This window comes from Cheilinus undulatus, linkage group 24 (genome assembly GCF_018320785.1).
Source record: "Cheilinus undulatus linkage group 24, ASM1832078v1, whole genome shotgun sequence".
NCBI classification, from domain to species: domain Eukaryota; kingdom Metazoa; phylum Chordata; class Actinopteri; order Labriformes; family Labridae; genus Cheilinus; species Cheilinus undulatus.
Genome location: NC_054888.1, coordinates 6,482,596 through 6,507,020, shown reverse-complemented (window position 1 = coordinate 6,507,020; position 24,425 = coordinate 6,482,596). Strand labels below are relative to the sequence as shown.

General features: G+C 39.5%; 1 protein-coding gene across 5 annotated transcripts in view; it reads right to left on the bottom strand.

Moving 5' to 3' along the window:
- The window catches only part of b3galt1a (UDP-Gal:betaGlcNAc beta 1,3-galactosyltransferase, polypeptide 1a), a 240,692-nt gene extending 223,257 nt beyond the window's left edge, over positions 1 to 17,435 (bottom strand). For 4 of the 5 annotated variants that reach the window (XM_041781538.1, XM_041781537.1, XM_041781534.1 and 1 more), the window contains exon 1: positions 17,354 to 17,435. The gene's annotated coding sequence lies outside the window, so the exon portion shown is untranslated. Of the gene's footprint in view, positions 1 to 15,666; positions 15,819 to 17,353 lie in introns of all 5 variants that reach the window. The other variant, XM_041781535.1, reaches the window with a different exon arrangement.
- Between the last annotated feature and the right edge of the window lie 6,990 nt (positions 17,436 to 24,425).

Below are 24,425 nucleotides of genomic sequence, written 5' to 3'. Positions count from 1 at the left end.
GCTACCTAAAATCCGACAATTTGCTGAGCTTCTAATAGGAGAATTTTTAAAAATTGGAGAGGAAATCAATAAATTTAAATGCTTTCTCTCAGCAGAGGTGTGTCCAAAAAGGTGGTTTGGATTGGCACAGCCCCCTCTTAAAATTGGCCAGCCCAGGCTCATCCTATAATCCATCAATATAGTGGGCTTCAATATTAGGATTGATGTAAGGAATGGGTTTTCCAGATACACCTAAATACACAATGAGGGATGTTTCAAGGTGACCAATTCCACAGTTACCTAGATGCAACTAAATTTAGACTTTAAAGCTCAGAAGGCCGTCTAAACTAAGCAGCGTTAATTAGCATGGCTAACATAGCATTGCATGCAACTAGTGACTGCACTCTGCTCAGCTAAGCATAAGCATCCCTTATTTCAATACAGTACATTCTTATACTTCTGCAAGAGTTTGTCTGACTTTTACTGTTGTTGAAGGACTTCCTTTTTGTTCTTTAGGAATTTTCTAAAGTGAAAATTAAGAGTTAGAGGCTTGAGAAATATTAGAATAATTCTGACTTGTTTACATGTACACTGAAATGCTGTGACGCAGCAGTTATGCAGTGACCACACACCCAGTCTGAAACAGTGGGAAGTTGGTGCCCAAGCTGGGTCACTTCTGGAAAAACTCTTTCCTTCTTGTTGTTGCATGATTTTTTAAAACCAATGCCTTTTCAAGCATAATGTACATAATGGACTGCATATTTTCACAATCCACAGCCTCCAAATTGGAGTGACAAGGTATCCACTTGGTAGCAGAGATAAGGCAGAAACATGCCAGAAAAAAACAATCAAAGCCTCCTCACACTGTGTTTTTAAATCCCCCCAGGCCACCCACCCAGAAGACTTGCACACTCAGACGACTGATAATGCCCTCACCCGCTATTTGACCACGCCGATGAAAATCCAATCACCTACTTGACCAAAGGGAACTGGGAGCCATCGGCGGTCGCAGCGGCCAGCTTGGCAAACCAGCGAAGTCCCCCCCTCCCCTCTCCCCTCCTGCATCAGAACCCAATTAAAAAAGCCGGGGCTCGCAGACTCGGCTCTGCACTGATCCCATGCCAAGCGTGGTGGCGGAGAGGGGGACTCGGCAGGCTTTGCAATAGGAAGACGGCGGCCAACATGCGACCGCAGCCGGTAGAGTATGAGATAACAGGATGAGGGGGACCAGCATGAGGCTAACAAAGCCTATCTACCCCTGCCCTAACTGGATACTGGATATGACTACTGTTCTGAAACAAAGATGAACTTCTATGACCTCTAAAGCTGTGCACAAAGGGAATTAAAGCAATCCAGTGCTTAAATCTACTGTAGGGAGTTCTACACTTGTTTTTAAACAATGTTAGACTCTATTTCACTAATCAATATTTTACAGATACCACTATTAAATGGTCCATGAAACAGGAAAATTAGCAAAGAACAGAGCTCAAAGCTAGAAAAGTCTAAGTTTGAACCCTCTGAGTGGCTCCAGACTCAGCAGACTCAGCATGTGGACTCTGTATATCCTCTTTTGGTGTCTTGTTACGTACACCAGTCATGCAGGTTTGGTTAATTGGTGGCTATTATTCATCTGAAGGGCTCAGTGATCCAGGTAAATGTCCTCTGTGTCTGTATGATTGACAGGTGATCTGTCAAGGGGGCGTCCTGTCTCTTGCACAATGTCAGCTGCGATCAGCTCCAGTCTGTCAGCAGAGCACAGAGGAGAGGCAGAATAGATTATAAATGAAATATTTCACATGCATTTGAAGAGCAGGATCTGCAAAAGAGATAAAGATTGGAGCTGGCCCTTTAGAGTGTCTGAAAGACATTAAGTACAACTTCAAGCTGCTATTTTCAGAGTTCTCACTCGTTTATCAGCCCTGTTTCCTTTAAATTCTGCTTCTGGTAAAAATGTTGAGAATAATGAAAACACTGAAGAAATGCTGGCAATGAAAAAAATCAATACCAGTTTACGAACTCTTTTCCAAAAATGTTAGAACGTTGTATAAAATGTGAATAAAAACAAAACAGTCATTTTCAAATCCTTTATAAACCACATCCACAGAGCACATCGCAAAGACAAAATATCAAATGTTTAAACTGATAACATTGTGTTTGAATTTACACATATTCTGAATTTGAAGCCCGCAAACCATTCCAAAAACATTGGGACGGGGGCAAAAAAGACTGGGAACTCCTGGAATGTTCCACATGTGTGTCTTGATTGGGAACACTCCTGAGAGGCGTGAGGATCTCCACTTTGGGAAAGACTGACAAGGCGAATCATCCACTGGTGTATGAACATTCCTTAACATGCAATTGCAAAGAATTTAGAGATTTTACCATCAACAGTCCATATATCCTTAAAAAAGCCATAGAATCTGGAGAAATCTCTGCACAGAAGAGGCTAGGCTGAACACAAACATTGAATGCCTGTGACTTTTAACCACTAAGGCAGCAGTGTATTAAAAACCAGCATCATTCTATGATGGATAATACAACGTAGGCTCAGGAACATTCAGTAAACATAAAACGTCACTGCATCTACAAATGCAGGTTAAGACTCCATGCAAAGTGAAAGCCGTAAGTTAACAACATCAAAAAGCAAGTTCTCTGGGCCCAAGCTCAGCTGAGATGGACTGACCTAAAAAGGAAGTGCTACGGTGTGAAGAGTCTACGTTTTACATAGTTTTTAGCGGGAAGAAAATGGCCACTGAGTCCTTCGAGCTGAGGAGGAAAACACCGTCATGATTGCTATCACAGCAAAAGCTAACATCTGTGATGGTGTGGGTGTATTAGTGCCCATGACATGGGTCACCTGTACATCTGCAAAGACACCATTAATAGTAGGTATGTCTACATGGACCAGTTGTAACTGGAATAAATGCCTGATGTGAATAAAAAGGCTTCAAAAAGAAGCTTGAATTAGAATAAAATTTTCTAATTCAGAAATAAATTTCATTCTGATCAAGACAGGTGGTCTATGCTCATTCTTGTTCAGATCCACATCCAAGAAAGCACTCAGATCTTCTCTCCCTGTTTAGGGTGATTTGTGCATGTGTGCCCGAAACGTCATTCAACTTTGTTATTTCCAGAATGGACAGACTCATGGCCGGAGCAACACAAAGGCCCTATTCGGGAAGCGAACCAGCACCCTTCTTGCTGTGAGGCAACAGCACTAACCACTGAGCTGCTGTGCCGCCCTCTATGTTAGAGCAGTTTCATTCAATTTAATTATATGATGCATGAGCACTCACATCTGAAATAGATAAGTTTAGTGTCCATGAGAACAAAGAAGTTTAACTCTCCTATCAGAATAAATGCAATCTGATAGGGAAAAAGGTGCTCATGTTACCACAGCTACTGAGAGGTAAATTCATGTTTTGTAAGAGTTACAACTGCATGGCTTCACAATAACAGAGAGAAGGTACAAGACTGGCCTGCATCACGTCCATACCTATCTCCCATTGAAACTGAATGAATCACGAAAATACGTCAAGAGAAACCCATCACTGTGGAGCAAGAATGGGAAAGGATTCCACTTTCAACACTTCAACAATTAGTGTCTTTAGTCCCCACATCCTTACAGAGTGTCGTTACTATATCATACACTGTTTTCCTTAGGTTTATCAGTTATGCATGGAAGCAGGAAACAGAAGAGATGTGCTTCATTATTTCTTTTTGCTAGTGTCTAAATCAAATATTAAAGTATCCTGTCATTTTACAGAGAGAGTCTCCTTCTCTATTACAGTGAGCAGACACACAGAATACATGGAAAATTTCACAACTCAAGGAAGCTTTTAGAAAGAAGTGGTGTCTGTAATATGCAGCACCTAAACTGGTACACAGTTTTCAATCACAGTGTTCAATCACAGCTTTTACCACAGGGTCGGCCTGTCTTGAGAGGAAGAATCCTTGACCTCGACAACAGAAGAGTTTAAAAAGTAAAAAACTGAGTCACCAAAAAAGTTCCTCTTCTACTTCTAGCAGTTCCTGAAGCATGCAAACATCAGCCCAATCACAACTTTTACAAGAACAGAGTTTCTCCACAGGGGCCACAAAAACCGACACAAAATGAGAGTTCCTCGCTGCTGCTTTGAGAAAGTCTCCCCAGACAAACTCAGCCTTATCATGCAGAGTAGTCACCTTGCTGTTTATGGCACCTGCTGCAGCAGTAAGTCCTCACCTCATCAACCCCAAAAACACCAGAGATGAGGGTGTGACACCCGTGTTGACTCAGTCCTTTCACTTTGTGTTGCTTTGTTGTCTCCAGTACAACCGAAGAGGACGTGTGCCAGCTGAGCATTTTGGGTATTACTTCATCATTTGTCATTTTTGTAAACAAACACAGGAAAATTGATAACACATGTTAGCCTCTCCTTGGCGTTGCTTTTACTCCAACTGTGAATAACCACACAAAAATACAACCCAGGCTGTTTGTTGTTTTATTCATATGCCAAAGACTTGTGCGTGGAAATCAATGATCACAGCATGGCCATGTTGGATTTGAATCTATCATCTGCGCCTGTATGGAGTCGTATGCAGATCCAGGGACACGTGTGGCTAAGCCACGGCCAACAAGATTATCAGATGATCCAATAAAGTTTGGACGGCGGTCACAGACATGATCACAACGCGCTAAGCTCTGCAGATGAAACGCACAGCCGCTTGTGTAGCTTTCCAAAGGCTTCCCCGCAGAGGCAGAGCGAGCGGGACTGAGAGAGGAGAGAGAGGGAGGGAGGGAGGGGGGATGAGCAGCAGCAGCGGCAGAGGTCAGAGCGCATCAATGTGAAACCAGCGAACACCCTCAGAGAACGAGGAGAATCAGAGCGGCACACAGCTCCAGACCTTATAAAAAATGGCAGCTTTAAGTTACAGTCTCCTTCTATGTGTAATTACAGCACGGCCAGACGCTCATTAAATCTAATGCATTGTGAATTATGAGGTGTTGCAAAGTAAGCGTTGATTCTGTGTGAAAACAGTCAACTGGGCAATGCTCCCTCCTCTGATTCGTTGCAATGAAAGTGAACAATCTGGTCATTAATAATTCAGAAAGAAGTGAATAACAACAACCCCTCTGGGAGTAAGTGGGCTTTTTGTTTGCCCTAGCACAAGCAGAGGTCAGGGTCAACGACTCCAGCACACCCTGGAGAGATGTTCATGGGAGCGTTTAACGGACCCAGTCCAAGGAAACTCCTCTATATGAAATTAGGCCTGCCACCAGTGGGTGAGTCATGTCTGACCAAAGAGCTCTGGTGTGACTGTCTTAAAGTGGCGAAGTTAAGAGAGAAGAAATAACGGTAACTTTGTTTACACCTACTTTAAAGCCAGGTATGAGGCTCTGTATTAAATCAAAAGTTAACATTTCAAAGGCTTCAAGTATCTGACAAACAGAGCTCAAAGATGCTAATCATGTCGCCCGTCGCTGTCGGGGCACAGCAGCATAAACAACAGGATCCAAGGATGCTGGAATTAAAAACACAGACTCAAAGTAATCCTTTGTGATTCATTGTTAGGAGATGCAGTATCCATCAAGGTCACCTCCTTTTGAAATAATGGAAATGTGTATTAACAGCAGGTTAAAACACTTACTGCAGTCTAAGGCTAAATAGAAATGTCTCTGTGATGCTCATGAGAACACGGAGCACATCAGGGGCTCAGACAGGCTTTAGTCGCCACTGCTGACATCTTCACCTAACTGCTAAACCAAAGACGTAGTCACCTGTTAAACAGAGGCCTGTTTTTATGGTCAGACATGAGGGAATCTGTAAGAATGTGATGAAAAAACCCTCAGTATCAGTAATCGGCTGATATTTTTCAACTGTTTTTTAAATTTAATCCCCGTACCTGCTACCAAGGCTTAAAAATAAATATTTTATGAAATGCAGAAAAGGGTTTCTAGAAAACCCTCCATTTTTGGAGGTTGTTTTTAAAAAATACTTAAGTTTGAGAGGGTGTTTTTCAAGGCAGTTTGGGACCAAATCAGGGTTCTTACACACTTCTAAAAATCAACCTTTTCAAGTCCTGTAAAAAGAAAAATTAATACTACTTTTTGCACGGTAAACTGTCAAAAATGTAAGGCATGTGATTTCTTGGTACACTGGAGCAGGACTGAATTTTCTGATTTAATGAATTGCTTATAAAAATGTCTAATGTCATAAGACATAAACACCAAAATGTAATGATTTCTGGCACATTTAATGCCTCTATTCAATCATTTTACAGTTTGTATTTATCATAACACATCTTTGGTGCTGACCAGGTTTGCTGTGCTGACTCTAAACAGTTTATTAAAAGGCTGAATAATATATTTTGTCAGGGAAAACCTGTTAAAATAAGGGTTGGCTGCAAGATATTTGACGTGGGCAACCTGTTAGCCCAGATGTTAGAGAGCAGTGTTTCACAACAGTTTTTTTGAAATAACAGTAAATCAGACAAAATCACAGAGATTCTGAGGTCCTCCTCTCACACATTTAGAACATGCAACACTAAATTCCCTGAATTATGGAGAATATTTTTGCAACAATTTGTGGGGGAAGATGATTAAAATCATATGAGGTAGGCTAGAAAACACTGACTGGATAATAATCTAATTTAATTATAAGACCTCTCCCTGGTAAAAATCAAACATTTAAGGCCTGAAATTTTACATGTGCAATTCAAGACTATTTAGGAATTTTCCAGAATCTGCAGCAATTCTGTAAATGGGTTATACTGCTACAACAAATCTAATCAGCCACCAGATAAAAAGCTATGTGATACAAGATTAGCTGGCATTGAAATAATACAGGAACTTTTACATCTAAATCCAGGATAAAACCTGCAACACAATCTCAATCAAAACGTCAGCTTCAAACTCCAACAGCTGTTTCACCAGGTGTGTGCTGGCTGTCTTTAACAACTACTCTACTACATGGTAGGGGTGTGTATTGGCAAGAATCTGGTGATACGATACGTATTACGATACAGGGGTGCAGATATCGATATATTGTAATACTATGAGCCAGGCGATATATTGTGATATTTTTGTTTTTTTATATATATTTAAATTTGTACGTATATGTGGGTTTGTATATTTATGTTTATTTAAACAACTATGTAATTTTAAGTGAATATGGAATATAACAAAATTAAGCTATGAAAAAAATGTATTAAAAATATATGTACAGTAAATAAATATAAATAAACATGGTGTATTATAAAATATATGATCCTGCATCATCTAGAGTTTTAACTTTTTTTGGGCAACTTGTAGATGAGGATTTTCCCCGTTTTTTTAATGAATTAAAACGATTTCAGGATTTTTAAAAGAAAAGTGGAAAAAATAAATCAGTATAGAGTAAATGTACTAAAATCTTACATATTTCATCAGCTTGTATATCTTAGGGTGCTTGTGGAGGAAGACTGATCCTCACATCCAGCTTTAAGGACTGATGGACTCTGTTGTGTGGAGGGCGTAACGTGACGGGCCAGTGTTGTTTTTATCATATTACAGAAGCCGTCATTTTTAACGACACTACGATGGCACAGGTCCTAACAAGAAAAAAAAGTACTGACTGGGTATTTATGGTTACATGAGTAAAAATCAGCGGTAGCTTCAGCAGGCTCGTTTCACGTTAGCTGTAAGCGGCTAAGCTATCGGTATGATGTCAGGTCTGTCGTGTTGTCCAAGTATTTCACTCTGGCGTGGCATATCTTATAAAGGACTTGACTCCTGTAGAAGTCTGTACCGTCTTTAATGTTTTGGAAGCTAAAACAAGTTTACATATCTGCTATGAATGCAGCAGAAGCTGCATTGCAGCGGTAAGCGCAAGCAACTGGATAGCTCAGACCGAAGTCTTGTGTGATCTCGTTGTCTAAGCAGAGGAGAAGAGGGAAGAGTCAACCACTTGTTGCCAACCAGTGGTCAGCAGTGAAATTACACCACAAACTACCAACCAAGAGTGTTAATTATTAATTTAAAAAATATCAATACTGAGTTTTAAAATGTCGATACAGTACACTTTTAGACATCCATTACCTACACCACTTATCTTGTTTGGGTTTGTGGGAGGCTGGAGCCAATGCCATCTCTCAATGGGCTTTTTTTTTCATTTATTGCTTTTTATTTGACGTGTTTGAATAACACTAATAATTCGAGTCTCAATCAGATGAAATTCTCTCAGTGTACGTCTGGCTTTACTGAACTGTGCAGGCCAGCTACATCCCTATATCTCGTCTTTCTGATTACCCCGTTATCAATAGGACTTTCTTTGTTTTTTTTTAAGGTTCTGCTCTTCCCAAACACTTTGTGGGGCAGTTGCCTGGGTGGATGCGGATGGATATGTGAAACAGTCTATCTGGCATGTAAAGTCAAGATAAATATGGCTCATCATCCATAGGCTGGCAGTATCGATAAGCTTCTCAGCATGGGAGACACATGGATCAGGCACAAGCCTTGCCTTGTTTAGCTTTAACAGTAGCTAGGTGCAGCTAGCTGATGGCAGAAACTTTAACCTTCTACAGCTCATTTTAAAACTGCACTTTTCCTGGACAACAATAAAATGACCACTCAGTAAGTGTGCTAAAGGTACTTTAAGTGATACTGATCTGCCAGAGGAAGGCTTCAATCCTGCAAACAAACCTCCAGACAGGAAGGAGTACATCACTGCCAAGCTATATGCACACACTGACCTACATGTTACAGTAGCCTCAAGGTTGTTAACACATTTTCTTTCATGTATATTTAGCATTTCATCACTGTCATTCTGTCAGTATAGCAGCAGAGCAGACACCTGGTTACATAAGGGGGACAGGATGGTGTCTAAAGGATTGATATAAAATACACAACTGATGCCATTTGTTCCTTCTTCTAAGATAAATTCATCCCTGTGGGACGGCTTCAAAAGTGCTTCAAGGTTTACAGTGACTGATGATGAAACGCAGTTTTTGAACCAACGGTGTGACCGGGATAAAGAGCTGCATTCAACATGCAGTAAAGGTCTCGTAAAGGCTGCGGTTTCTAAAAGAGACTCTCACAAAGCAGCGTGTGTTCCCTGAGGGCACCACAATGCCACAGCACGGGGTAACAACCAGCGACACACAACCTGACAGATTTTCCCTTTAAATCCTGTCAGGGAGGAGGGAAAAACCGTGAGTGAATAGAAATTGAGAACGAGTTAATAACGCTCTTTTCTATCGCGCTCTTTACAAACGCAATTCATCACTGTCACAAGGATTTTATCTCATCAGGGGGGAGCAGCGTTGCGCCATAAATCGAACTCCAATCACTTCCAGGACAAAAATATGATGTAATTAAGAGGATCCGCTGCAGCCCGAGGGCTTCTGCAGATTTACTTCAGCTGGTGAAATGCTTTAATTTCCGATTCGGGGGAGAAATGCATCAAGTTATTTAGCAAGGAAGGATTCAAAAAGATCAATTCTGTGTGTCACATTCAGCCAGTGAGTCCAGCGTGCGGGATGCCGCCACATATTAAACCCCCATGTGAGGGTTAAAGGAGTTAAAACCAGCTGATTAGATGCACACTGAGGGGCTTTGCCTCCTCTCACAGGATGTCAATAAGATGTAGTTGGCAACCTAGCGGATGTAAACACTCTATTTATAAGGGCTGTGATAATAAGACTCAAAGGTGTTTGTTAGTGATTTACCACTACAGCAGCAGCTTTTTAAAAAGCCTGAAAATATTGGTTTAAAATGTTGCAGTGGTAAATGACTGACCTACAGTCGGAGTTTTGTGTGATGAGATGTGATCTTATCTTTAATTCTGGAAATTACTTCTTTATTTGGAGCTGCAGCAACAGAAAATGATTTCTGTGAAGATTCAGCTTGAGAAAACAGAATCAGTGCTCACATTTACGTCTAAAAAAAAAAGAGAAGGTCCTAAAAGAAAGAAGAACTTGAGTGAAACAGAAGATTTCTTGTTTACAAGTGGAAAGTGATCTCATCTTGCTTGACTTCCTCTAGCAAATTCCAATTTTCTTTCCACTTTTAGACTGCGATGTTCTATTCTGTAGCATTGAAACTCAAGTAAGCAACTTTTATGATGATTCTGGAGCCTTCCTGGGGTTATGAGACCCATTTTGATACCACAGCAAGAAAAATTAAAGTCAAGGGCGCTCTGTTGGGAACGTTCTTGTTTGAAGTTCACAAACTTTGCAAGCAAACTCCTCCAAAGTGCCTAAACTGCATAAATACATAGGCAATGTTACAGTACGCTAACACTGCCAAGGTATTTGTGCAAGTTTTGATGGATTCATTCCTTTTTTATGCACCTGTCTTATGAAACACATGTAGTTTTTGAAAGTTTTGGTATTTTTTATACTATCTTCAATATTGTAACAATATTGATCCTTGTTCGTTCCCAGGGTCAGTTCATAAGTAATTCATCTTAACCACCAAGGAGAACGAATCTTCTTACACAGAAGTTAAAGAGCAGCACTCTAAGGCAGTGTTTCTCAACCTTTCAGCCCGCGACCCCCAAAATACAGGTGCCAGAGACCAGGGACCCCCGCTGTACCTGAAGGTGGTTGAACACAGCCATGAACATTCAAGAATAGTCATGTGGAGACAAGGCCACCCATTAAGGGGGAAAATGGGAGAGGTTTCTGGGGCCCAGCCAAACTGGGGTCCAGCATAATCATGGTCCATTGTGAAGTAAAGCTGTGTTTTGTTTTTTTTTTAATATTTATTTTTGGGCTTTTTCGTGCCTTTATTAGAGAGAGGACAGTGGATAGAGTCGGAAACAGGGAAGAGAGCAGGGAGAGACATGCAGGAAATAGTGCCACAGGCCGGACTCGAACCCGGGTCGCCTGCATACATGGTGCGCGCCTCAACTACTCGACTACCGGCGCGCCCAAAGCTGTAGTATTTGTCATTAAATCTGAATAATAACCACTCTTATGAAAGAAACAAAGTTTAATTCATTTGAGTAGTAGGTAGCCCTCTTAAAAAATTACATCCTTTTGCTGAAAACAGAATTAAAATACATTAAAAATAGCTAAAATTGGTTAATAATGGCAAGAAATGGTGGGAAAGGTGATGAAATTAGATTTTAAAAGTAGCAGAAATGGGTTAGAAATGCCAAAAAATTGATAAATGTGGCATTAAATAACAAAAAAGTGGAAAAAATATGAGTATTAAGTGGTAATAGGGGATTCAAAGTAACTGAAATTGCGTTAAAGTGGAAAAAATAGCTGGAAATTTGGTGAAATGGGATGAAAATTGATATAAACTGGCAAAAAAAGAGTCGGCGGAGGCAGAAACATTCAGAGACTGGCAAAAGGGCATAACAAATTATGAAATGTGGCTTTCAAAGTGGTGAAAGGGATTAATAGTGGCAATAATTTTCCACAGAGCCAACAATAGGCAGAGAGTTGCAAGATTTGGTTGAGAAGAAGCAAAACAGGCAGAAAAGAGTGGTGGAAAGGGTTTAAAATTGACAAAAAATGGGTTTTAAGTTGCAAAAATGTGTTAAAATTGATAACACTGGTGGGAAAAAGTGATGAAAACGTGTTAAAATTTGGCAAAATCGGTGTAAGTAAAAAATATTCCTTGTTCTTTTAAGGTATCTGAAGACCCCCTCTCGGTGTCTCGTGACCCCGAATGAGGTCCCAACCCCAACGTTGAGAACCCCTGCTCTAAGGATTGATTTATGGCTCTTTAACATGGTAGAAAATGAAAGACTACTACTTTTGTATGGGCTATAAGAAGTGCATGTTTTACTAACACCAGTTAATAAATCAATAGATGACTCATTAGTAGTCACATAAATTAAAGACTATCATGGGCTAAATGCATCAATTTTCTTTTAATAATAATAATAATATCTTGAATTTATATAGCGCCTTTCAAGAAACCCAAGGACGCTTTACAGGAACACATAGACATGGACAAACTATGTGAGGGGTAGGATGAGTGTAAGGGGTGGTTTAGTGAAGACTGTAGGCTGTGGTGAACAGGTGGTGCTTGAGACGTTTTTTAGAAAGTAATCAGAATTTTCCATAAGAAGGGAAAACAGTTTAAACTTTTGATATGATGAAATCACAAGGGCCTATCCAGCACTGTAATCCTGGCACCACATGTGGTGCAAAGTCTTTGATACTTTAAAACAAAATCAGGATGGATGAGTTATGCAAGACTTAACCCCACATCCAAGAGTTTGCAAATCAAGTAAAAGCTACTCAGATCTAATTATGTCCTCACACTTGTCTGTAACCATGGCTATTTCTGTTGTACCAACACACCACTTCAGGGTTCCTACACTCTTTTAAATTTCTAATTTAAGACTTTTAAAGAACTGAGCTGAGAAAAAAATATGAACATTTTTGCAAAAAAAAATTGAAGGCATGTGGGATTTCTTGGACTGCATTTTCTGATGTATTGCCGTGTTTATGAAAAGTCAAATGGTTCAGGACAAGGAAATGTTCTGGTCCTAGGGATTGATTCTGGCACATGTAATGCCTCTATATCAGTCTACCACTTACTGATATTTATAAGAGATTTTAGCAGGTACCCTGAGCTGAGTCTAACCAGTTAAACTTCTGAAAAAGAGAATAACACTTTTTGTCAGGAGGGACCTGTCAAAGATTCAGGTGGGCAACTTGGTAACCCAGAGGCTAGAAAACTGGACTAGTGTTTCACAGCAGTACAAGGCTTATATAACCAGTGAGTAATATAAAATCAGAGGGATGTTTTGGGGTCCTCCAGAGCAGCCTTTCTCATCCTTGGGGTCGCAAGATGATTTCTGGGGGTCGCCAAATCATTTTGGAAAAATATAAATGCACATAATTAATACTAAATTACATAATTTCAGACAGGGAGTGGTTTTATTTGTTTTCTGCTTCATTATTTGTCCAAAATTCATCGTATCAACTGAGTTTGTATGAACTGAACTATGCGTGTGAGATTCTGTTCAGTGACAAACAGCGGAAAAAAGAAACAAAGAGAAAGAAAAAAAAACCCTGTGCGTTGTTGCTTTAGCCGCAGCTGCAGTACGTTTTCTAGCTACCTGATGATGAAAAATGGAGCAATCCCTTCACAAAAAAAGTGTTCTGGGTCAAGACATGGGTCAGCAGCAGCAGCAGGGGTCAGACACCAGAAAAGCTAACAGCAGCTCCACCACCTGAGAACACCGGCTGACATCAGAGCTTCAAGGCTCCTTAAATATCGGCCCCACTTTTTGAAATACGGCTTTTCATGCACAACCAAAAACAACACCTGCAGTGTGTTTTTCAATAAATCCAAAAGTGATCTCCCAAAAATAAGATGTTATTGTGCCATTGGGCAAGACCTGTGCCTCAATAAGAACCTGATAGCTTAAGTGTGACCTTAAATGCTTGATTTGTAAATTAGACATCAATAGTATGCTGTATTGGTCGGGCTTTAGAGTGACAAAAAAGACACAGAACGCCTTTAAAATATTAGAAGTTGTGAATTTAGACAGAATGTCATGAAAAAACAAGTATCTACTGAGATTTATTGTAGAGAATAAAGCTCATCCCCAGAGGCAAAGCTGCTGCTGTTCTCTCTCTCCAAAATGTTTTCTCACTCACACTTGTTGACGATCGCTTCACTTAGTTGTTTCTGCTATCTTTCAATTTCTCCACTGTGAAATCAGAGCCAGAGTTTTATTGACAACCAATAAAGGGAGTAGAATAAGAACTCTAAGTAAATCTTTCAGGTGGTTTTTCAGTATACCTGCACCGTTTTCCGTTTCAGCTCCGCGGACAGCGCTTTATCCATTCACACCGGGATGGGGGGGGGGTTGAGAACCACTGCTCCAGAGGAAATTTTGAGCATCCAACACTTGATTTCCTGCATTCTGATGAATATTTACTAAACAATGTGTGCAGAAAATTTAAAAAAATTCTAAATTAAATTCAACTAGAAAACAAAAATTGGATGAAGACATATTTTTGTACATGCCTTCTAAAGTGTAAGGATGTGCAGGAACCCTATTTTGAATGGGTATTAATTTCATTTCTTGGGCTTTTGCAGCTAGCTTCAAGTCAACACTTGAAGAACTGCAGTTATTAGAACCTCCATACTGGCTTCAATTTTCAACCCTGGAGCTTTTTGACAAGAAATCTCCTCCTTCGCATTTTAAATGCCAAACATCCGTACATCCATTATCTACACTACTTATCCCACTCAGGGTCACAGGGGCTGGAAACAAACCCAGGCAGGATACACCCCAGACTGGTTGCCAGTCAACCTCAGGGCTGGGAAAGACAATCAGCCATGCTCACACTCACTCCTACGGGCAATTTAGTGTCAGTACATAACCTAATGAGTAAGGAGGCATAGAAAAATTTGTTTAACACACCTGTAACAGATTTAGCACAACTAACAGTAACTAACTAACTATGACTAAAAACGTTCGCCGACAGCCTTTTTTCCATGACAAAAACTAGACTAAGAATAACAAAAACAGATCTGTGATGACTAAAACTGACAAAAACAAAGTTTAGTTTTCATCAAGATGACTAAAACTAGACTAAAATGTAATGTAGTTTTCATTGGACAGCCAAAATCTGTGATCTTTCTCCACTGTGGGTAAATCTGTCGAAAAACAATACATCTGTAGCTCTTTTGTCCCTCAGCTGTTGAAAGCAGGGACCCCAGGTGTAGCAGGGTGCAGAGAACACACTACCATGATTTGGTACCAGATTTAGGCAAGAAAATAAATGCTTAGAATAAAAGTAAAGACTAAGATGTGAGGACTTTTATGGACTAAAGCTAGACTAAATTGTAGGGATGCACGATGTTATCAGTTTGGTGTCGGTATCAGCAGATATTAGCTTAAAAAGGCAATTTTTGCCCTTTTTCACCATTTTTTTCACCACTTTTCGCCCTTTTAAGCTACCTTTTGACATCAAATACCACTTGTTGCCTATTTTTTGCCCATTTGAGTCACTTTTCACTCATTTTTTGGCCACTTTTGGACCATTTTTTGCTACTTGTGACTTGTTTTTTTGTAACTTTTCACCTGTTTTTGCTACTTTCTGACCCTTTTTCACCTTTTCCTACCCATTTTTGCCCCTTTTCATCCATTTTTGTTGCCTATTGACCAATTTTGCCACCTTTAACTTATTGTTATTGATACTACAAGCTGTTTTTGCCGTTTTTACCACTTAGATTGAGGCTCTTGCAAAGGTATTTTTTCAACAGTTTGGCTCTTTGGTTAAGTAGGGTTGAGTACCACTGATATAATAAATTGGCAGAGTTTTAGTCAGGTGAGGTCTTTTTCTTTATTTATTCTCATTCTTTAAACTTCAAAGTGTTTTTTTAAGGACTAAAGTTTGTTTTCTAGGTCATCCTTAAACCTTAAAGTGTCCAAAAGGACTGATTTTTTTTTTCAAAAAAGCATATTTAAATATCGGTATCAGCTAAAAAGAATCTGTAAATATCAGCATATCGGATATTGGCAAAAATCCAATATTGTGCATCCCTACTAAATTGTTTTGAGTTTTTGTCAACTAACTATAAAACAACTAAAATGTGACTAAAACTAAAATGCATTTCATTGAAAGACTAAAACTAAGACTACAATTAAAAATAGCTGCCAAAATTAACACTGACACCTAACAACTGATTCAGAAAGTACACTTGCCCCCCCACCACCACCACCACAAGAAATCCATAATTACCATGAATGCACAAGACAGATGGAGCACCGTCTCATGTTTTAAATGAAGCTCCTAATCCTGTTGTTTTCACATTTTCTGCAGCTGCCAATATCATCCTGGACTCCTGAGCTCTAGGATGATGGTTGTAGTATGCTACCTCATCAGCAGGTCTCCTGCAAGTGTACAAGTGTAGCATTTTAAAAGGCAGGTAATGTTATCAGAGTGTCTTTTAGCAACATACTGCAGATGAACACTGACAGATGAGCAAAGACTTACAAAATTAAACCTACAAGCCACCTTGCTAACCCAGTCAAGTATCATTCTGTGGAAAATAATGCCTGTCAGAGCAGGATTCGAACCAGTAAGCACTAGCCACTGACTTTGACATCATTTTTAATTTCATACCGTCTCAAAGCAAGCTAAAAACTCCACCAAACTAAACCTCCAAACTCATGTACATTACTCCATAACAGTCAAATGAAATCATCCATGTGTGCCAGGAACCCCATTCCCATTCCCCACCGCCTAATTGAGATTAAACCGCTGTATTTCACATCACAGAAGATGAATGGAGGATTTTGTCTCTGAATTAAATGAATCGTCCGCCTCCCCACGCTCCAAAAGCACAGTCCAGTATCAGGATCTGGTTGCCCGCCAGCACACATCAGGGCTTAAATGAGAGAATCTGGCAGTGTTACAAGTATTAACAACCCGGGCGGCGTTGTAAGGTCGAAAGCCACTGAGGGTTTCGCCTCTCTGCGTGAGAAATTAGAGGAGGGGGGTATTGATGCGATGACTTCCAAGTACAAAAAGAAAAGGGATGAGTCCAGAAGGAGGGAGATACTCCTGAGATCCATTCATGTTTCCAAGCAGCAGTCAAAATAAATCTCCAGAGATTGATTTTCGCAGGCTTAGGCACACTGTTCACAGCAAGCAAGAGACACTGGCTGTGAATTGTTGTTACGACCCTTTGACTACAAGGTAAAATCCCATCGAGCAGCTTGCCACAGAGGCTTATACATCCCCCCTCGCTTTTCATTTTTACTGTCCCTTTCACTTCCTCACTGTAGCTGTGGATCTGACGGCAGTGATGAAGAGCAGCATGGGGACACTCATTCCTTTATGCAGTGAAACAGAGGGGGCTGATGGATTTTACAAGTCCACGTTAAGTGACATGGATTAACAAGCGGATAAATCATTGTGCTTCATATTAGGTTATAAAGTGCGCGGCATTATGAAAAGCACAAGCTCTCATCTACTTATCTGGATTTATCCTTTCTCTCTGCCTTGCTATCTTTCTCTCTCCCACACATAAACGCCAATAAGACTGAACGGACTTGTGAGAGGTGCCAAGCTAACACGCTGAGAGACGTTAACCTCACAAAACAGGTAGCAGCTACAAAAACGAGCTACTTTACCGAACTAAATTCAAAGTAAATCTTCAGTAATGAGTTAAAAACGCCGCTGTGATAACTTCACAGTCTTTTCGACACACAGGGAAGGAGAAGGACAAGAAAGACTGCTCCAGCGAAGGTTAAACTGCGCATTTATAAACAAGCAGATAATGGAGTTAGCCAACCGTTAACTCAATTTCACTTCAAAGAGCATCAGTCCGGCAGCGCGTGCACGAGGAGTGAGTTCCTAGAAAGCGCTCAGACAAAGCACACACCGAGCAAAAGCGACATTTTCGGCGTTTCCAGTCACCTACCGGCGTTGCAGTCCGCGTCTCGTCGTTCAAACTTGTCCTGAAAACCTGCCAGAGTGGGCTCCGTCCGCTCCACACCGCGCGGATGCCTACTCTGGTGCTCGGCGGCTCGCGCTGCACGCTCGTGGAGGGGGAGGAGGCAGCCCGGCGGAGGAGAGGGAGCGGACCAATCAGAGGGCGCGGAATGATAGCGGATAGGAGCCAATCAGCGCCAGCCGGGAGCAAGGAGGCTGCTGCTGCCTTGTTAAACAGGGAGTGAGTTTGAGGCTTAGCTGACTGATATGACACCACTGAGGCAATCTTTCACGTTTAAATCGATACTTACAGGGAAATATCTGTTAATTTGAATCAAGTCATTGGGTTTTCTAATTCTGAAATTAATAAATGAGTTATTCTGATTTTTTTTATATACCAACCATCATAAGGGCAATTTGATCACAATAGGTATGTAAATAAAGAATCATATCAGATGACATATAGTCTTTTTTGTTGTGCTATAAAGTGCAACCCCACTTCCAAAAAGTAAGGATGCTGTGTAAAATGTAAATAAAAACAAATGCAATGATTTGCAACACTCATAAACCCATATGTTATTCACAGTAGAACATAAGAAACATCAGATGTTTAACCCTTTAAAGCAGGGGTGTCAAACTCAAGGCCCGTGGGCCAAATCCGGCCCATGGTACAGTTACACCTGGCCTGCAAGGTCATATAATATTCTTATCATAACTGGGCCTAAAACATGAGGTCTGCAGATTTCCTCCAGTATAAAAATGTAAACATAACCTTGATGATATGAAAAATCCTTAAGTCAAAAAAAAAAAAAGTTAAAAATAACAAGATCAAAAGAAATGTGGAAAATCAAATTCATTTGTGTTTACTTTCAATTTTGCATTTGACAATTATGACTTCAATCTATTATTTGGACTTTTATTTCATATTTTGACCTTTTCAATTCATTATTTTGACTTTTTATCTCATATTTTAAACTGTCAATTTATTAAATTTTGACCTTTTCAATTTATTATTTTGACTTTGATATCATATTTTGACCTTTTAGGTGCACCATTTTCAATTTGAAGCCATAATTTTGCTTTTAAAAAATGACTGTGACTTTCTTTTTTATCTATTTGCCCTTTAAAAGCATTTTTTTGACATCTAATTTCGTGTAGTGACCTTTTGAACAAATAAGTTTGACTTTTTGTCTCAGATTTTGAGCCTTTTAACTTATCATTTTAACTTTTTAAATCTCGAAATCATTTATCACTATTGCTAATTTCTTTCCCCACAATTTATTACTGGTGAAAAATGAGTTTGACAGTTAAATGTGGACCCTGACAGGCCCTCAGGCCAGATCCTAATTCAGAATCTGGCCCCTTCTGTGATTGAGCTTGACACCTCTGCCTTAAAGCCTGTTGTATCATATTTGATACATACTTTTATGATACCTCTATCTAATCAATATGATCACAAATTACTAAAAGAACTTCTGAATACAATCTTAAAAATGATAAAAATGCCCTCAAGTGGATTATCAGTTACCAAAAACACCTAATGTTTCAAATGAGATACAAAAAATATATATGTTAAATTTTATGGAAATTTGGATTTTTTTGGATTTCAGTAGAAAGTGAAATAAACATTTCAGTTCCAAAAATGAGAATTTTCCAGCTATAATTTGTGTTTTCAGGCCTTAATGGGTTAAACTGGTCAGTTTTATCACTTTATGAAAATGTATTGGCTCATTTAGAATTTGATGGCAGTAACACATCTCAAAAAAGTATGGACAGGGCAACAGAAGGCTGGAAAAGTAAGTGTTACTAGTGAAAAACAGTTCGGGGAGCATTTGGCATCTAGTTATGTTAATTGGCAACAGGTCAGTAACATGACATGATATATGAGGGGCATTTTAGAGAGGCAGAGTCTGTTACAGGTTCACCAATCTGCAAAAGATGCAGCGAAAAATTTTGAAACAATTTCAGAAAAATGTTCCTCAACATTAAATTGCAAAGACTTTGAATATCCCACCATCTACAGTACATAATATCACCACAAGATTCAGAGAATCTGGAGAAATCTCTGTGTGCAATGGACAAGGCCAAAGGTCAGTCGTGGATGGTGGAAATCACTGCATTGGCTCCAATCACTCTCTGTTGACACAGCTCACCATGCCATCCACAAATCAAGTCAAAGCTGCGTCATGCAAAGAAGAAGCCATATGAGTATATGATATGGAAACACTGCTGTTTTCTGTGGGACAAAACTCATTTAAAATGGATTTAGGCAAAATGGAAAACTGTTCTGTGGTCAGAATCCTACATCAGACAGGAATGGGACAACCGTCCTTTCCCTGTTGTACAAGAAGAGGGGATGCTACACAATGGTATGCATGGCCATGTCCCTATTTTTTGAGATGTATATTATTCATAAAATGATGAAATGTTTTAATTTGAACTTCTGATCTGTTGTTTGTGTTCTATGGGGAATAAAATATGGGTGTATGAGATTTGCAAATCTTTTACATGGCGCCCCAACTTTTTTGGAATTGAGTTTGTATTTCCATTTTCTGCCCATTTAATAGGCATAAAACATAACCATAGGAAAATAAGAATTACATGCAACTAAGGTCAATGCAGGGACATTGCTCTTCATCAGGGATTAGCTGAAATCATCATGGACTGCTATTATCCCTCTATTGCCTCCAACTTTCCTGAAATACTATTTAAGCTCTATTATAATACAATTGCTTCACACCGTGCCTGGGATTTATTAATCCTAACAAGCACATAATGCGACAAAAGGTTTAGAGCTGTTGAGGGGAATTATTTTAAATTTAGTCTTGTGCCTGTGTGGGTTCTCACTTCTGCTGGAGTGAAATAAAAGGAGGAAAGCCATTTAGTGTTCATGCCGTCTCTGAGGGTGTGTATGCAATGATAACGACAGAGAAGAAACAATGCAGTTTTGACCATTATTATTATTATGTGTGACCAGGGTTTAGGAAAAGCACCAATGCAATTTAAAGTGTGTCCCTCAGACCTGGATATAGTCTAACATTTGCCTCTAGTGATGTCGGCTCTCACATGAATACATACCCAACACTCTCTGCATTAACAGAAAACACAAATGCAACCAGCATCTTCTCAAAACCCACTCTGTGCATTAAAGCTGATGGATAGCACTGCTGTTGTTGCTGCTGGCAAAGCTTAACCTCCTCCACCCCAGCCTCCTCATTTATGCACCCTTATATCGACATTCATGCTAACATGTGAGCCAAATGTTCCTATCCATATGGGACTTTCTAGCCATGCACTCCCTAGAAAGTCAAAGCACGCTGCTTGACTAAAACAGGGAGTATCTCTTTAGTTGAGCCGTCTCCACCAAGTAAAACTACACATCTATTTTGCGATAAAACATTAAAATGTATGACAAGAGTGTTCCTGACTGAATAAGTATATAATGACCAACTTAGACCAGCAAAGTAACTTGACGGCCCATGTGGAATGTCAACTCTGTCAGAATGGAAGTAGCATAATCTGCTGGAACAACATATTTTCAAGTTTTATTTTTTTATTCAACTTTTCTCATAAACAAAGTCTGGCTGTGTCATTCATGAAGTATTCATTTCCCGTTTTAGAAGTAGTTGCATCCCATGTAGGTTTGTCCGATTCAGCTACAAATTTTGAGTTGCACGACTCCCTCAGTCGGATCAAGCGTCGTTTGTCGTGCTGTGTACGGGGGTACGACGGCTGACTACGGATGGATTTCTGACATGTTTGATATTTTGGTCATACAACTCCAGACACTCCCACAGTCAGAGCAGAAACGTGAGCAGAATAAATAACTTTGGAGGATTTTCCTTTGTAAACTGTCAGACAACGTCCTAAATTACAGTGACGACAGCTGGAATGACTTTCTGATGCCCCCACAGCCATGCTATAATAAAGGAAATAACCCAGCAGGAAATATTTCAACCCGCAGACCTGCAGCTGACACTGAGGTGATGCTGTTTGTGTGTGGGATAGAGAGAGAAAGCAAGACAGAGAGATAGAGGGAGAGGATTTGATTGGAAACACTTCACCCTTTGTGTGTGAGACTTATTAAAAAGGAAACTCCAAGGATATCAGTCACAGTCCGTCCCAGATTCACACGTATAGCGTGAGCACATAAATTTTGTGGGATGGTCATGCGTCGTAAGTGATCCAGTATGAGTTGACATTCTGCCATGACTGTTGTATGCTTTAAATTGCACATTGTAATCCCGGCTTTAGCTAGAGCTAGCATAGCTATGCTAGATACGTAATTACCTCTCCATAACATAGCTATATATATATATATATATATAATATTGACTTTAGCATAAGCTTATAAAGTTATAAAGTTAGTTTAGACTAGAAACAAGTATCTTTTTTGATAATTTGTTTGTTAAAAAATAACTATAATGGGTTAAAAAATGCTAAGATGGGCAAATGGTAAAAAATGGTGGAAAAAAGTAGCACAGATGGGCTAGAAGTGTCAAAAATTTGATAAAAAATGGCAAAAAAAAAAAAGGATAAAAGGCAAAAATGTGCATAAATAGTGGTAAAATAGAGTTTAAAAAGTGGCTGTTTGGCTTTAAATGGGGAAAAATGACTTCTTGGGTGAAACTGTTCAAAACTAGTGCCATAAAAAATTATAAATATGTTCATATTTTCAATAAAACCCAAAACTGTGGTGCATTTCACCTCACTTTCCCCATAACACATCACTCCGCCACAACCCCAAAGAGGAGTTGACCTTTACTCTCAAACAGAGGCATACTTAACCAATAGTTAAAGGTAGGTGATTGCCTGGGACCCCAGACTACCAAGGCCCATTGAAGACATAACTAACTCAACCCTCTCTCCTGCATCTCCCTTTTAGAGCTTGAAATATTGAGTAAACACTGTCATATTATGGACTTTTAGAAAGAGGAGCATTTCAAGATTCTTTCGAAGTCCAGCAGCGATGGCTCACAGATACAGAAGAACAGAAACTAGTCCTTTAGTGTGAGGAAAACACAGGAAAAAATCAAACTCACAGTGTGTGCTGCCTGCCTTAGTAGTATGAAAATGAGAGGAAATCCTGGTATCAGATAAAGGCCCCAAAAGCACTCCAACTCAAAAGTTTAGCAATAAACACACCATAAAAACACCGATTATCTCTGACGTTATGTATTATGTGTTTGATTTTGTTTTTCTTACATCAAAGTTCACCTTCTCATGTCTGGTAGACTCTCAGAAACAAAACAAGCGCACCCATCTGATCCTTCAGTCTGCTTTGGCTGAGTAATGTTTCAGTGAAGCAGTCGAGGGCCTCTTTGGCTATCAGCAGATACACTCGGTGTTATCTTGGCACACTTTTGGCTCTTCTCTCTATCTCTCCTCTTCTTGGATTGAGGTGACAGCATGTCTGAGAGGTGGAAGTGGAGCCATTGCCACCAAAACTACTCCACTGACAGCTGCGTCTGTGAGACTGTACCTGCAACAGAAGCAGGGCTGCATCAATGCTCCACTCAATCTGAACAACCTGAGCGGCATCAGCGTCAGCTGGTCGTGATAAAAGGTCAATAAATGGAAACATTTGTGTAAATGGTATCTTTTTATGGCCTTTTTAAAATCATAAATATTATTCAAATATATCATCAAATATAAATGGACACTTTAAAGAGGTTTCAAATTGGATTAAACTTCCAATTAGGTTGAAGGTTAAGGTTTCAATACCAGAAGCAAAGAAATTAAACCTAACCTGTGGAATCTAATTACAAAACGTTTAATGTAGCTGAGTAAACAGTCACAGAAAAAAAGCATGTCCTCATAAAAACACTCTATTGCAGCAAAAATAGCTTATGTAGCTCTGTGGCTACATAGCTACATTATCTATATAGCTACGTTAGCTTTAGCTATGTTTGCTAAAGCTCATATTGCTGAAACTGAATAAGCTCTATTAGCTGATGTTATGTCCAATATAGTTTTATCAACATAAGCTTTAGCAAAAGTAGCTAAAGCCAGTCTAGCTACATGGATAATATAGTTACATTCTTTTGGAGCTGAGTTAGCTGTACCTATGTTGCTAAAGCTCACATTGCTGAAACTAACTTACCTTTACTGGCTGATGATATAAATTTAATTATGTAGCTAGGGTAGCTAAGTTAGCATTAGCTAAAGCTAACTAAGCTAAAGCGAGCTACTGATCATGTAACTACTTCTCAAAAGGGAAATGGAGACTTTCATGAGTGTAACAGCCAGACTTTGTTCATGAAAAACGTTGATTTAAGAAAAATCTGAAACTGGAAAATCTGTTGTATCAGCAAATTATGGCATCTGTATTTTCTCTGTGGCTACATAGCTATATTATTTATATAGCTACATTAGCTTTAGCTATCTTTGCTAAAGCTCATATTGCTGACACTAAATTAGTTATATTGGCCAATGTTATGGCCAATATAGTTTTACCAACATGAGCTTTAGCACAAGTAGCTAAAGCCAATGTAGCTCCATAGACAAAAGCATTGTTTTGTAGCCAAGTTAGCTGTACCTATGTTGCTAGCGCTCACATTGCTTAAACTAACTTACCTTTACTGACTTATGCTATAGATTTAATTATGTAGCTAGGGTAGCTAAGTTAGCATTAGCTAAAGCTAACTAAGCTAAAGCGAGCCACTGATCATGTACCTACTTCTAAAATAGGAAATGGAGATTTCATGAGTGTAACAGCCAGACTTTGTTCATGAATAACTTTGATTTGAGAAAAATCTAAAACTGGAAAATACGTTGTATCAGCAAATTATGGCATCTATATTCTGACAGAGATGGCTTTCCACATTGGCCGTCAGATGCACGGTCTGCAGCCGGACTGTCTTGAGTGTTGGGGGGAACAATTACTGTTGATGGTCAAGAATTGTCATTGTCCATGGATAGGTGAAAAAGTTGAAAAGGTAGCCAAAACATTACATCTATTCATGCATTTATCTCTTTATTAATTAATTCATTGGTCTAAGCAGGTTGTTATATATTTATTTCAGTCAGGAACACTCTCATTATCCATTTAAACATTTTAT